The sequence below is a fragment of the Nicotiana tomentosiformis genome, chromosome 1 (genome assembly GCF_000390325.3).
Source record: "Nicotiana tomentosiformis chromosome 1, ASM39032v3, whole genome shotgun sequence".
NCBI lineage: Eukaryota > Viridiplantae > Streptophyta > Magnoliopsida > Solanales > Solanaceae > Nicotiana > Nicotiana tomentosiformis.
In genome coordinates this window covers 149,719,986-149,735,162 of record NC_090812.1, presented here as the reverse complement: position 1 = coordinate 149,735,162, position 15,177 = coordinate 149,719,986, and the positions used below count along the sequence as shown (strand labels likewise).

The following is a 15,177-nucleotide window of genomic DNA, read 5'->3' as shown; positions in this document are numbered from 1 at the left end:
GAACTCAAAAACGAAATCAGAGATATTAAATCTAGACTTGGAAAAGTTGAGGTTGATGTCTTGATAGAACAGGTTCTTAAACAAGCAAAGACTTATGAATATAAGTCAGAAAATGAAGAACCCAGTCCCCATCAAAGCGAGTGTCATTCCGAGAATGAAAACTCTATTGATCTTCGTCTTACCAAAGATAAGACTTCATCCTCTCAAGATCCCGGTCTAACGGTCATTACGAGTATCAAACCTCAAAGTCACCATATTCCAATCAAGATTGTTATTAGCAAACATTTCGCTATTAACAAAATAGCTTTACTTGACAGTAGTGCGGATCGTAAGTGCATCATGAAAGGTATTGTCCCAACTCAGTACTTAGAAAAGAGTACTTCAAAATTATACTCCGCTACAGGAGAACAACTTCGTATTAATTATAAGCTTTCAAAAGCTAATATTTGTAATAATGGTATTTGTTTGACAAATGATTATATTATTATTGAAGATATTAATGAAGATATCATTCTAGGTATTCCTTTTATCACTCAGATAAAACCTTTTACTACTGGTTTAGACAGAATTTCTACTCAAATATTAGGAAAAGAAATATATTTTCCTTTTGTTAAAACTCTTTCAGAAGATGAAAGTAATTTCATTTGAAAAAATACTGTTTTTCGTATAAATAAATGTCTCAGCATATCACTTTCTTAAAAGATGAAATAAAAGTTAAGAAAATCGAGCAGATTTTAAAAACCCCGGAGATAGTTACTGAAATAGCTAATCTTCAAAAAAAATTTGAAAAAGAAATATGCTCTGATTTTCCTAATGCATTTTGGGAAAGAAAAAAGCATTTAGTCGAACTTCCCTACATTGATGGATTCAATGAACAGGTCATCTCTACCAAGGCAAGACCTATCCAAATGAATCATGAAATGATGGAAGTCTGCAAAAAAGAGATTTCAAATCTCCTCAAAAACAACATCATTCGTCCATCTAAATATCCTTGGAGTTGCTTTGCGTTTTATGAAAACAAAAGTGCAGAGAAAGAGAGAGGTGCCCCACGATTAGTTATAAACTATAAACCGTTGAATGCTGTCCTTAAATGGATCAGATATCCCATCCCCAACAAAAGGGATCTCTTGAAAAGAACTTACAAAGCCAATGTTTACAGTAAGTTCGAAATGAAATCTGGTTTCTGGCATATTCAAGTAGCTGAGAAAGACATATACAAAAACGGCTTTTAATGTTCCCTTCGGTCAATACGAATGGAATGTAATGCCATTTGGGCCCAAGAATACCCCAACCGAGTTCCAGAACATCATGAACTCAATATTTAATGATTATAGTTATATGTCTATAGTTTATATAGATGATGTTCATATATTTTCTGATGATATAGATTCTCACTTCAAACATCTCAACACCTTCCTGAAAGTTGTTAAGAGAAATGGATTGGTAGTTAGTGCCCAGAAAATTAAGCTTTTCCAAACAGCTATTAGATTTTTGGGGCATGATCTTTACCAAGGTTCTTATAAATCAATTTGCAGAGCCATAGAGTTCTCATCAAAATTCCCTAACGAGATTACTGATAAAACTAAACTACAGAGATTCTTAGGAAGCCTCAATTATGTTGCTGATTTTATCCCCAACATTAGACAGGCCTGTGAACCTCTTTACAAAAGACTTAGGAAGAATCCTATCCCTTGGAGTCAAGAACAAACACAGTCTGTCATCCAGGTCAAACAATTTGTGCAAAACCTTCCCTGTTTAGGAATCCCGAACCCAGAAGCTTCTATGATAGTTGAAACAAACGCTTCTGACATAGGTTATGGAGGTATCATTAAGCAAAACATTTCCACTGAGTCTTCTGAACAATTGGTTCGCTTTACTTCAGGAATTTGGAATTCCGCTCAGAACAATTATTCTACTGTTAAGAAAGAAGTCTTGTCTATAGTGCTATGTATCACTAAATTTCAAGATGACCTTATTAACAAAGAATTTTTGGTCAGAGTAGATTGTAAATCGGCTAAAGAAATTCTTCAAAAAGATGTCAAAAATCTCTTTTCAAAATAGATATTTGCTAGATGGCAAGCTCTACTGTCTAGCTTTGATTTCAAAATTGAATTTATCAAAGGAGAAGAAAATTATTTACCTGATTTTCTAACAAGGGAATTTTTACAGGGAAAAAATAAGGCCCTTCACACCTAACGCTCCTTCCAAAGGAAAGGAGACCAATAAACCTCAAATGGCCATACCATTTGTCCCTCTTCCTATTACTCCTACCAAAACAACAGCCCCTCAAAGGCCACAACTTTCTTTTCAGAACCGGTATACAGCTCTAGCTGAATACCCAAAAATACCAACACCAATCCCAGTTCCCTCAGAGAAACTAACCAACCTCCAGCCAAAGCCTTTAGAAAAAGGATCAGCATCTAGCTCTACTGTTTAGACAAAAGAGAGCTACACAATGAAAGTTCCAGAAACTTTCGCAGAAGCAGTCAATCCTTCAGCTAAGAAGACACCACAAGAAGATCTTCCTAAAGAAGAAAAGTTCGAGTACATTACCAGCCAGGTATTACCTATATTAGCTCTAGATAAGGAGTATGAAGGTCTCAGAATAGAAGACCTAATCAAACCTTGTTACACGGATTCTAATTATGTGGATACTAAAACTCCATACAAAACGAGGAGATTTTACGAAGCCATCCTCATTGATACTGACTCCATTGAAGTAGAACATACTTTATGTCAAAATAGACCAGGATTTATTAATTATTCTAGGTTTACTATTAAGAAAATTTTATCACCTTTTGAGTGGTATGTAGATCATTTGCACACACTAGTGGCACTTACCATGACGCATCGTCCCCAAACTTATTGTTGGCACGATTATAGAGCAGCATGGTTTGATGATTTTCAGACCAAATAAGCTATCTCTACCCTACCAGAGCACATAAAAATGTGCAAGTATTTTATCCAGAAACGTATATCCTTCATCATCAGTTGGAATTTCACTAAGATAGAATTTGATAGAATCAAATATCTATCTCAAGAAATCAAGATCAAGGGATGGACTCCTAAGCAACAAGTCCCTACAATCCAGAAGAACATTCAATAAAGCTCTCAGAAAGCTTCACCCTCCAAGGCAGCTCTCAAAGAAAAGCTCAAAACAAGCTCTACAAAACATAGAAGACTATGAAGAAGACCAAACCATGCAATTGATTGAAGACGCTGCTTCTACAGGAGAAAGCAGTAATGGTGACATGTGTGACCCAAAGGGAATTGCTTTGGCATACATGGACCCAAATTATGACTATATAGAATCTGCACCGACAGAGTCTCCATCAACAAAGACCGACAGAGTCTCCATCAGCAAGGACCGACAGAGTCTCCATCAACAAAAGAATTACCTTTTACTGTTCACCTTTATAAAAAGAGACAACTTTTTACTGTTTACTTTTAGAAAAGAGTGGACCACCCATTTCTGTTTGTCGACCACTATAATTTGTCGATTAAATCAGACCGCACAAAGGAACGCCTAGGATCAAAGGCATCTATCTATCAGTCTATTTAGGACTCCCTAACCCCATTGTAAGAGGCATCAGAAAATTCTCCAATTTTCTAAGACCTCTCCCCCTCTATATTATTATTTTTCCACTGCAATGTTTTAATGTTCAATCAATAAAACTCTTGTAAGTTTTAAAAGGGCTTTTCTTATACTGTCTTTAATTTTTATATTGCACTTCGTTTCGTCTCCATTTGGTATCAAAGCCATGTTGGTAGTATGCGTACTTAGTATGAGCAGCTAAGTACATATACTGTCTAGGGCATGGAAAATTTACTTTCATTATGGTATATTTAAACTATATCTATGTATATCACAGTTCTTAACTGTTTCAAAGTTTCTGTATGAGGTAATTATTTTCTCTATAAGTATGAGGTACCCGATTAATATCCGGCTAAGACGTTGGCTAGCCTGAAAGAAATAGGTCGTTGTTGCCGAGGTAGGCGTTTAGACCTTGCTAGGTGATCCCGTCGCCAAGATGACTTTAGAGAAAAGGATGTAAAACCAAGAGGACGTTACTAAGAAACTTTTAGATCTAAGAGATTAAGGTACTGTATCTTGTTATACATATTTACTGTTTACTTATACGTATTGAATAGTTATTTTAGCCTTATAAGCCCCTAGACTGTATTTTTAAAATATAAATAAAAACTAACATATTTTAAATAGTGTTAATTTATCTTCTACAGCAACTAAGATTGCTAAATTAGAAACTGATTTACAAAATTGGAACATCCCCAATGGACCTTTTAAAAAGATTTATGAATTAGGAAATTTCAGTTTCGTTAAGAAGCATAACATTAAGACCTGTGAGTCCACTATTGCTATTAATTATTCTTTAGAAATTATTAGACTACTTTCTGAGCAAGATTTGAATAGATATAGAAGTCGATTCAATTATTTGCATATTGGTTTAGTTCAGATTGTTGTCAAACCTCTCTTTAGGAAAGGTTTAGACGTACCCATCTACGTCCTTCTAAGAGATGCTCGTCTCCATTTGGTAACAGAGTTTTATTGATTGAACATTAAAACATTGCAGCGGAAAAATAATAATACAGAGGGGGAGAGGTCTTAGAAAATTGGAGAATTTTCTGATGCCTCTTACAATGGGGTTAGGGAGTCCTAAATAGACTGATAGATAGATGCCTTTGATCCTAGGAGTTCCTTTGTGCGGTCTGATTTAATCGACAAATTATAGTGGTCGACAAACAGAAATGGGTGGTCCACTCTTTTCTAAAAGTAAACAATAAAAACTATCTCTTTTTATAAAGGTGAACAGTAAAAGGTAATTCTTTTGCTGATGGAGACTCTGTCGGTCCTTGCTAATGGAGACTCTGTCGGTCTTTGTAGATGGAGACTCTGTCGGTGCAGATTCCATTTAGTCATAATTTGGGTCCATGTATGCCAAAGCAATTCCCTTTGGGTCACACATGTCACCATTACTGCTTTCTCCTGTAGAAGCAGCGTCTTCAATCAATTGCATGATTTGGTCTTCTTCATAGTCTTCTATGTTTTGTAGAGCTTGTTTCAGCTTTTCTTTGAGAGCTGCCTTGGAGGGTGAAGCTTTCTGAGAGCTTTGTTGAATGTTCTTCTGGATTTTAGCCATGCTATGTTCAGTATTTGCTTCCATAAGCATAGTGACTCCTTTGACACTTTCAACTCGAGCTCTAGGTGCAAGAGTAGTGTCCATGAGTCTGTAATAGACTCTGTGAATGATAGCTACTTCACGAATATTGATTTTGCTATTCATGCAGTATAAAAATTTAAGACAATATAAGAAAAGCCCTTTTAAAAATTACAAGAGTTTTATTGATTGAACATTAAAACATTGCAGCAGAAAAATAATAATATAGAGGGGGAGAGGTCTTAGAAAATTGGAGAATTTTCTGATGCCTCTTACAATGGGGTTAGGGAGTCCTAAATAGACTGATAGATAGATGCCTTTGATCCTAGGCGTTCCTTTGTGCGGTCTGATTTAATCGACAAATTATAGTGGTCGACAAACAGAAATGGGTGGTCCACTCTTTTCTAAAAGTAAACAGTAAAAAGTTGTCTCTTTTTATAAAGGTGAACAGTAAAAGGTAATTCTTTTGCTGATGGAGACTCTGTCGGTCCTTGCTGATGGAGACTCTGTCGGTCTTTGTTGATGGAGACTCTGTCGGTGCAGATTCTATATAGTCATAATTTGGGTCCATGTATGCCAAAGCAATTCCCTTTGGGTCACACATGTCACCATTACTGCTTTCTCCTGTAGAAGCAGCGTCTTCAATCAATTGCATGGTTTGGTCTTCTTCATAGTCTTCTATGTTTTGTAGAGCTTGTTTTGAGCTTTTCTTTGAGAGCTGCCTTGGAGGGTGAAGCTTTCTGAGAGCTTTATTGAATGTTCTTCTGGATTGTAGGGACTTGTTGCTTAGGAGTCCATCCCTTGATCTTGATTTCTTTAGATAGATATTTGATTCTATCAAATTCTATCTTAGTGAAATTCCAACTGATGATGAAGGATATACGTTTCTGGATAAAATACTTGCACATTTTTATGTGCTCTGGTAGGGTAGAGATAGCTTCTTTGGTCTGAAAATCATCAAACATGTTAAGAAACTGTTGGGGGAGGATTTCTTTGTTTCCTCCGAATAAGTTCCACCATTCGTAGAACCATCTGGGAATTACAGTCTTAGTAACATCTAAGCTATATTTAACAAACCAAGTATGTCCTGGCCTAAGATATATAAAATTAAACCATGCTGCTCTATAATCGTGCCAACAATAAGTTTGGGGACGATGCGTCATGGTAAGTGCCACTAGTGTGTGCAAATGATCTACATACCACTCAAAAGGTGATAAAATTTTCTTAATAGTAAACCTAGAATAATTAATAAATCCTGGTCTATTTTGACATAAAGTATGTTCTACTTCAATGGAGTCAGTATCAATGAGGATGGCTTCGTAAAATCTCCTCGTTTTGTATGGAGTTTCAGTATCCACATAATTAGAATTCGTGTAACAAGGTTTGATTAGGTCTTCTATTCTGAGACCTTCATACTCCTTATCTAGAGCTAATATAGGTAATACCTGCTGGTAATGTACTCGGACTTTTCTTCTTTAGGAAGATCTTCTTGTGGTGTCTTCTTAGCTGAAGGATTGACTGCTTCTGCGAAAGTTTCTGGAACTTTCATTGTGTAGCTCTCTTTTGTCTGAACAGTAGAGCTAGATGCTGATCCTTTTTCTAAAGGCTTTGACTGGAGGTTGGTTAGTTTCTTTGAGAGAACTAGGATTGGTGCTGGTATTTTTGGGTATTCAGCTAGAGCTGTATACCGGTTCTGAAAAGAAAGTTGTGGCCTTTGAGGGGCTGTTGTTCTGGTAGGAGTAATAGCAAGAGGGACAAATGGTCTGGCCATTTGAGGTTTATTGGTCTCCTTTCCTTTGGAATGAGCGTTAGGTCTAAAGGGCCTCACTTTTTCCGTGTAAAAATTCCCTTGTTAGAAAATCAGGTAAAGAATTTTCTTCTCCTTTGATAAATTCAATTTTGAAATCAAAGCTAGACAGTAGAGTTTGCCATCTAGCAAATATCTGTTTTGAAACGAGATTTTTGACATCTTTTTGAAGAATTTCTTTAGCAGATTTACAATCTACTCTGACCAAAAATTCTTTGTTAATAAGGTCATCTTGAAATTTAGCGATACTAGAACTATAGACAAGACTTCTTTCTTAACAGTAGAATAATTTTTCTGAGCGGAATTCCAGATTCCTGAAGTAAAGCGAACCAATTGTTCAGAAGACTCAATGAAAATCTTTTGCTTAAGGATACATCCATAACCTATGTCAGAAGCGTCTGTTTCAACTATCATAGAAGCTTCTGGGTTCGGGATTCCTAAACAGGGAAGGTTTTGCACAAGTTTTTTTATTCAAATCTTTATTTTTAAGAGCGTGTGGTATTTTACTGAGATTTCCTAATATGAACTTATATTCTTTATTGCTCGTCACTACTGCTCAGTCTTTATTTATTGTTGTTACTTACTGAGTTGGCGTACTCACGTTACTCCCTACACCTTGTGTGTAGATCCAGGTGTAGCTAGACACGGTGGCGGTTATTGAGTGTTCTGGTTGCAGATTTTCTTGGAGATAGCAAGGTAGTTGTTTGGCGATCGTAGCCCCTACTCTTCTCCCTCTTATCTTCCTCTAGTTGTATTTAGCTATTTTCCGGGCTGAGTTAGCCTTGATATTGTTAGAGAGATTGTAGTATATGTTCATGACTAGTGACACTCCGATGTCGGGCTTTCCTTTTCCACACTTCTATTTTTTTTTATTTGAACTCTTTAAATGAAGGTTTATGTTAAATAACCTTGAAATTTTCATTAAAATGAAAATATCGGTTTATTTTGGAAATGAGTCGGCTTGCCTAGTTCCACGATAGGCGCTATCACGACAGGAGCTAGTTTTAGGTGGTGACAATAAGACCATCAAAATAACTTGGAGATGTGCAGCTTTCTACGTTAACAATAGCGCAGAAAAATAAAGAAGAGCTCCCAGGCTTGTCATTAATTATAAGCCATTAAACAAAATCGTACAATGGATTAGGTACCTTATACCTAATAAAAGCTAATATCTATAGGAAATTTGACATGAAGTCAGGTTTCTGGCAATTTCAAATTAGCAAAAAAGATAAATATAAAACTACTTTCAATGTCCCATTTGGACAATATGAATGGAATTTTATACCTTTCGGGTAAAATATGCCCCATCAGAATTCCAATACATTATGAATAATATATTCAACCCATATAGTAGTATATCAATTGTTTATATTGACGATGTTTAAATATTTTCAGAGGATATAGAGTCTCATTTTGAAATTGTAAAACATAATGGTTTAGTAATAAGTTCTAAGAAGATTAAGTTGTTTCAAACAACCATTCGATTCTAAGGATACGACCTTTACCAAGGAACCTACAAACTAATCTGTAGAGCTATTGAGTTATCATCCAAGTTCCCTAATGAAATAACAGACAAAACTCAATTACAAAAGTTCTTAGGAAGCCTTAACTATGTCGCAAACTTTTTCCCCAACATTACGAAAATCTGCGAACCATTATACAAGTATCATAGGAAAAACCCAGTCCCATGGAGTATAGAACAAACAAACACCGTTAAAAGGGTCAAGACAATTGTTCAAAAACTTTCGTGTCTAGTTATTCCAAATCCAGATGCATTTATAATAGTAGAAACCGATGCTTCAAATGAAGGGTACGGTGGTATTCTTACATAAAATATTTCTCCCCTGTCTTCAGAACAATTAGTTCGTTTCACTTCTGGAATCTGGAATTCCGCTCAATAGAATTATAGTACAGTTAAAAAGGAGATTTTATCTATATTACTATGTATTACAAAGTTTCAAGATGATTTAATAAATAAAGAATTCTTGTTAAGAGTTGACTGTAAATCAGCTAAAGAAATTTTACAAAATGATGTTAAAAACCTTATTTCAAAATAGATTTTTGCCAAATGGAAAGCATTATTATCTAATTTTGACTTTCAAATTGAATGTATTAAAGTTGAAGAAAACTCCTTACCTGGTTTTCTAACTAGAGAATTCCTACCGGACACAATGAGACCAAACCAGACGGGTCCCTTCAGGGCCTCACCAAAAAGAGAGAATAGGTATTCTGCACTTGCAGACTACTTCCCATCTTTACCTGTGAGACCGCCCTTAAATATAATGGTAACCCCTCCGAGAGTTCCCACTACAAACAAACCGTCAACAATGACAGTTCTTGGATCAATCCCAAAAATAGAAGGAACATTCCAACAAGCTTCCTCAAAATCTTCAATAAGCCAAACTGGTAAGATATTGACCAGTTCAGACTATGCAATACAGACCCCAGAGCCTTTCGCACAAGCAGTAAAGCCCGACACACCATCCAAAACGGAAGGTGAAAAACCAGTTTCTCAAGAAAAGGAAATATTTGAAATAATATCTAAAGCACCAATTAAAGTATTTGCATTAGACAAAGATTATGAAAATTTTGATAAACAAGATTAAATCAGACCTTGCTATACTAATAGAAATTACGTTAAAACCAGTGACCCCCTGAAAAAACAAAGAGGTATTACAAATTAATCCTTACATATACGGGTTCAGTCACCTTTGAGCATACACTAGAGATGTCAAAGATCCCGACAATATTAGGTATTCAAGATTTACCATATAAAGTTATTAGCCCTTTTGAATGGGGAATGGATCACCTGCACACCCCGATTATTCTCTCTGTACAATATAGGCCACAAACCTATAATTTCAAGGATTACATGGACGCCTGGTATAATTTTGTTTACCTACACCCTGGCTCACACACATGATTCGTAAATTATAGCGAACAAGCAGCAAAATCAGTCATACTAAGGTGGTTCTACGACTGGTGGAAAATATTTGGTGGAACAGAGCAATCAATGCCCTGAAGCTTCCACACTCACTATGAGAGATTCCAAAAGGTACAGGAAATCTCTACTTTACCTGATCATATTAAAATCTGCAAATATTACTTTGCAAAAAGAATTTCATATATAATCAGTTGGTCATTTGAAATTGAACAAATCGAACTAATTAATAATTTAGTCAAAATACCAAAATTAAAGGATGGGTTCCTAAATCCAGAGAGACTAAGAAACCCATGCCAACTAGCAAAATGGGATCAACCAGTTCCCAATCAGAATTAAGAAAGAGACTCCTAAAAGTCTTAGCCAATATTGATACATCAAGTCCAATAGAAGTACAGGCCATGCTAGAAGCAGCATCAGCATCTTCCTCAATGGAGAATCAAGACAATGGAGACATGGAACACCCACAAGGTATAGCCCAAGCCTACCATGCCTATGCAGATGAAGAATAGCATCTAACCCCTTCACAAGAAGACAGATGACTCGTCCGACAAAGATAAAATAGCTTTTTCAAAAGACAAACAACTCTTCAAAAAAAAAGAGTCACTTGACAGCGACAACCGCAAAAGGACAAAAATAGTACATTTCCCTTCAGCAAAGCAGTAGACGACCCTTCAGCAAAGCAGAAGACAAGCAATTTAAGATCGTCCATTTGTAAGGTTGAGATTAACTCAAAAAAATCAAAAGTCTATAAAAGGCTTTCAAATTGTAATAGTTAATCAGCAGAAAATTTCACAAGATTCTTTTTCTGTCCCTTCTCTCCCTCTCTGTAAAATGTTTACTTATCTTTGAATAAAGCTTTTATCAAGTATGTGTTTCTTTCTTACTGTTTTAATTCCGTATTTATTTTATAATCTGGATTATAAAACCCATGATCCTCTATATGGTATCAGAGCCATGTTGAATATGAGAGGCTAAACCTTTCATACTGTCTTTAGGGTTCGTTGAAATCTTGTTATCATGTTCATGTTATAGATCTTAATTATTCTATATTGTTCATCTCTGCATAGGTTTACTGTTCATCTTCTTTAAAGTTTCAGATCTTATTCTCTAGTGTGAGGTTATTGTTATATGTTCATAGTGTGAGAGATCCTTGTAGGATATTGATTAAACCTTATTAAACTACTGTCAGTTGTCATCGTCCATAGGCTAGGAAGTGCCGTCAGAGACAGGACACAGTTAACACGTTTAATCCCCAACCCCCACATTTAACAAGTCAACACCGGTTACATTAATAAAACTGATTAAATCTCCATAGATAATATTATCATAAGGGATTTGACCATTAAATCTATCTTTCATTTTAGTTCTTACCTTTTCTACAAATAATCTTGGTAATCCGCTGTTAAATCATTCATTCTAGAAAGCACTACCTCTGGCTTCTCTAATCACTACCTTTTCTATAAACATGTCTTTATACCACTTAAAATCTGTTAATTTTGGCCACAATTGTACTAATATCATCATCATTTTTTGAATTATCATCTTCTGTGTTTGAATTATTATCTTCTGTGAAATATTCACCAAATTGTTATTTCTTATTGGCAACTTGTAATATTTCTTTTGTGAGGATTAAAACAGTAAGAAAGAAATACTTACTTGATAAAAGCTTTATTCAAAGATAAGTAAATATTTTACAGAGAGGGAAAGAAGGGAGAGAAAGAAAATCTTGGGAATTTTTCTGATGATTAACGATTACAATTTGAAAGCCTTTTATAGTGTTGAGTTAATCACAACCTTACAAATGGACGATCTTAGATTGCTTGTCTTCTGCTTTGCTGAAGGGGCAGGTACTATTTTTGTCCCTCTGCAGTTGTCGTTGTCAAGTGACTCTTTCTTTTTGAAGAGTTGTTTCTCTTTTGAAAAAGTTGTTTTGTTTTTGTCGGATAAGTCATCTATCTTGTTGTGAAGGGGTCATATGTTGTTCTTCGTCTGCATAGGCATGGTAAGCTTGGGCTATACCTTGTGGGTCTTCCAAGTCTCCATTGTCTTGATTCTCCGTTGAGGAAGATGCTGATGTTGCATCTAGCATGGCCTGTACTTCTATTGGACTTGATGTATCAATATTGGCTAAGACTTCTAGGAGTGTCTTTTTTAATTCTGATTGGGAACTGGTTGATCCCATTTTGCTAGTTTGCTTGGGTTTCTTTGTCTCTCTGGATTCACGAACCCATCTTTTAATTTTTGATATTTTGACTAAATATTTAAGTCGTTCGATATGTTCAATTTCGAACGGCCAACTGATTATATATGAAATTCTTTTTGCAAAGTGATATTTGCAAATTTTAATATGATCAGGTAGAGTAGAGATTTCTTGTTCCATTTGGAATCTCTCACAGTGAGTGTGAAAATTTCGGGGCATTGATTGCTCTGTTCCACCAAATGTTTTCCACTAGTCATAGAATCACCTTGGAATGACTGATTTTGCTGCTTGTTCGCTATATTTTACGAACCATGTGGGTGAGCCTGGGTGTAGGTAAATAAAATTATACCATGCATCCATGTAATCCTTGAAATTATAGGTTTGTAGCCTATATTGTACAGAGAGCATAATCGAGGTGTGCAGGTGATCCATTCCCCATTCAAAAGGACAAATAACTTTATTAATGGTAAATCTTGAATACCTAATACTATCGGGATCTTTGATATCTCGTAGTGTATGCTCAAAGGTGACTAAACCCGTATCTGTAAGGATTAATTCGTAATACCTCCTTGTTTTCAGGAGATCTCACTGGTTTCAACGTAATTTCTATTGGTATAGCAAGGTCTGATTAAATCTTGTTTATCAAAATTTCCATAACATTTGTCTAATTGGTGCTTTAGATATAATTTTGAATGTTTCCTTTTCTTGAGAAACTGGTTTTTTACCTTCCGTTTTGGATGGTGTGTCGGGCTTTACTGCTTGTGCAGCTTGTGCAAAACACTCTCGGGTCTTCATTACATAGTCTGAACTGGTCAATAACTGACTAGTTTGGCTTGTTGAAAATTTTGAGGAAGCTTGTTGGAATGGTCCTTCTATTTTTGGGATAGATCCAAGAACAGTCATTGTTGATGGTTTGTTTGTAGTGGGAACACTCGGAGGGGTTACCATTATATTTAAGGGCGGTCTCACAGGTAAAGATGGGAAGTAGTCTGCAAGTGCAGAATACCTATTCTCTCCTTTTGGTGAGGCCCTGAAGGGACCCGTCTGGTTTGGTCTCATTTTTTTCTTGTAGGAATTCTCTAGTTAGAAAATCGGGTAAGGAGTTTTCTTCACCTTTAATAAATTCAATTTGAAAATCAAAACTAGATAATAATGCTTACCATCTGGCAAAAATCTATTTTGAAATAAGGTTTTTAACATCCTTTTGTAAATTTCTTTAGCGGATTTATAGTCAACTCTTAACACGAATTCTTTATTTATTAAATCATCTTGAAAATTTGTAATACATAGTACTATAGATAAAATCTCTTTTTTAACTATACTATAATTCTTTTGAGCGAAATTCCAAATTCCGGAAGTGAAACGAACTAATTGTTCTGAAGACTAGGAGAAATGTTCTGTTTAAGAATACCACCGTACCCTTCGTCTGAAGCATCAGTTTCTACTATCATAAATGCATCTGGATTTGGAATACCTAGACACGAAAGTTTTTGAACAATTGTCTTGACCCTTTTAACGGTGTATGTTTCTTCTATACTCCATGGGACTGGGTTTTTCCTAAGACGCTTGTATAATGGTTCGCAGATTTTCCTAATGTTGGGGATAAAGTCTGTGACATAGTTAAGGCTTCCAAAGAACCTTTATAATTGAGTTTTATCTATTATTTCATCCGGGAACTTGGATGACTTTCTATCAGTCAAAAGCAGATATCACCCCATGCTCCCAAGGAAGGACCCGGGGCCAGAGCAAGTTGCAGAACTCAATGGCTCTACAGATTGGTTTGTAGATTCCTTGGTAAAGGTTGTGTCCTAAAAATCTAATGGTTGTTTGAAACAACTTAATCTTCTTAGCACTTACTACTAAACAATTATGTTTTACAATCTTAAAGATTGTATTTAAGTGTTTAAAATGAGATTCTATGTTCTCTGAAAATATTGGAACATCATCAATATAAACAATTGACATACTACTATATGGGTTGAATATATTATTCATAATATTTTGGAATTCTGATGGGCCAATTTTTAACCCGAAAGGCATAAAATTCCATTCATATTGTCTAAAGGGGACATTGAAAGCAGTTTTATATTTATTCTTTTCGCTAATTTGAATTTGCGAGAAACCTCACTTTATGTCAAATTTGCTACAGATATTAGCTTTGTAAGTTTTTTTTAACAAGTCTCTTTTATTAGGTATCGGGTACCTAATCCATTATAGGATTTTGTTTAATGGCTTATAATTAATGACAAGCCTGGGAGCTCCTCTTTCTTTTTCTACACTATTGTTAACGTAGAAAGTTGCACAGCTCCAGGATTATTTTGATGGTCTTATAATCTTCTTTTTAAGGAGATCACTTATTTTGCTTTTGAAAATTTCCATAAGTTCATGATTCATTTGAATAGGTCTCGCCTTTGTGGGTATGGCCTGTTATGTGAATTCATTTATATAAGGTAGTTCAACTACATGCATTTTCCTTTTCCAAAAGGCATTGGATACAACAACAACAACAACCCAGTAAAATCCCACTAATAGGGTCTGGGGAGGGTAGTGTGTACGCAGACCTTACCCCTACCCCCGAAGGAGTAGAGAGCATATTTCCGAAAGACCCTCGGCTAAAAAAAAAACAAAAAGACAAAAGGACAAAGAGGAGACAATATTAGTATTACAACAGCAATCATAGGAAAAATAGGAACACCATGAAATCCAGAAGAAAGATGCAAAGCGAAGGGAGACAATATTAGTATCACCACAACAATCATAAGAAAAATAGGAACACCATGAAATCTAGAAGAAAATAGGACTTGTACTGAAAAGCGAAATAGTAAGACACAACATTACCACTAGCTATCTTAAACAAAAACCCTACATGGCTAGTCCCACAATGGTACGAAGTAAGGCACAACTCAAATACCTCCTAACCTACAACCCTAATACTCGACCTCCACATCTTCCTATCAAGTGCCATGTCCTCCAAAAGGCATTGCCTAATTCTGAACAAACTTCAAGTTCGAGTTTTTCTTGAAACATTTTAATCTTTTCCTCCATTCTC

The 15,177-nt window shown here is 35.6% G+C and overlaps 1 long non-coding RNA gene across 1 annotated transcript in view; it reads right to left on the bottom strand.

The window, feature by feature from the left end:
- Positions 1-15,177, bottom strand: part of LOC104120879 (uncharacterized) — a 45,646-nt gene that overhangs the window by 5,288 nt on the left and 25,181 nt on the right. The window lies entirely within an intron of this gene.